Below are 216 nucleotides of genomic sequence, written 5' to 3' on the forward strand. Positions count from 1 at the left end.
TTTCTCAGGTGTGATAATGGTATACGAGGATATAGGGGAATGGCCTTTTTTTTTTTTTTTGGTGATGTATGATGATTTAGTATCATGATATCTGTAACTTATTTTTAAATGATTTATATCAGCCTATATATATATATATATATATACACACACACACACACACACACATATGTATAAGATATAGCAAAATATTTTTTAAATTTGCATCTATTTAGT

The sequence above is a fragment of the Bison bison genome, unplaced genomic scaffold (genome assembly GCF_000754665.1).
Source record: "Bison bison bison isolate TAMUID 2011002044 unplaced genomic scaffold, Bison_UMD1.0 scf7180017862903, whole genome shotgun sequence".
NCBI lineage: Eukaryota > Metazoa > Chordata > Mammalia > Artiodactyla > Bovidae > Bison > Bison bison.